A 1,210-nucleotide genomic window follows, 5' to 3' on the forward strand; every position below is an offset into this window, starting at 1 on the left:
TACTTCCCAACACTTAAAAACCGAGATCACCATCATTGAACTCATACCCAACCGAAATCATCAACCCCATACACATACCTAAGCCAAACAGCCACAAACTCTACAACAAACCAACCCTAAACACCTTCCCTAAACCGAAACCATAAATCTCATAATCCATACACAAACCCTAGCCTACTTAAACCTCAAACCTAACCTAAGACCTACCCAAAATCCCAAATTTAATACCAAACCGAATTCACACATTCACAAAGCCTAATTTCAAGCTAAACGATCCTATAATTCTAAGGCAGCCCCTTGAGGTTGTCATCAAATAACTCAAAAATAACATTCACATATATGATTTTATATCCCTAATTAATAACCTTAGTGAAATCATCATCTTTATCCCTAAGATAAAATAACAGTTTTTATGGAACAATTACTTTAATGCTGAGATAATTAATCAATGAGAAATTAAAAATAGTATTCTATTACCTATATAACAAAAAAAAAAACTCCCTCATGATATGTGTCAATCTCTCAAACTCTCATGACATGTGTTAACCTCTCATCAAAACTAAAGGTCTCTCATGACATGTGTCAATCTCTCAATCAAAACTTTTCCTCTAAAACATGTCAATCTTCCATTTTTGTTTATTGTACAATTTAATTCTAATGATTAATGGGTTCATTTGTTTTTTATTCTATAAAGAAAATTACATCTCACATTAAAGGGGATTGAATCCCTTTTCACATGTGAATTACTTCTCCACCATTATCATTTCATATCTCCACATTCTTCTCCCCTTTCATTTCATATTTCTCTCTTCTTCTATCATATGTCTACAATCCAATGTTTCATTCGTCAATCTTCATTTTGTTAAACTTAATATGATATGGCTTCTGTATCCCGATACTAAATCTTCATCATTGTAGATTTGTTCTTATTTTATAAATATGTTGTTTAAAGTGTATTTTTATTGATTTTTTCATTCATTAACCTAATATGATGGTTTCTGTATCCCGTTACTCAATCTTCATCATTGTAGATTTGTTCTTCTTTTGTAAATATGTTGTTTAAAGTGCATTTTTATTGATTTTTCATTCATTTGTTTACTTTTAGATATGTTCTTATTTTCTAGATATTTTAATTGATTTTTTGTTTATTATGTATGTGTATTCTTATTTTCTTTGATTTGTTTATATTGTATATATGGTACGATTGATT

The sequence above is a fragment of the Lupinus angustifolius genome, chromosome LG05 (assembly GCF_001865875.1).
Source record: "Lupinus angustifolius cultivar Tanjil chromosome LG05, LupAngTanjil_v1.0, whole genome shotgun sequence".
Taxonomy (NCBI): Eukaryota; Viridiplantae; Streptophyta; class Magnoliopsida; order Fabales; family Fabaceae; genus Lupinus; species Lupinus angustifolius.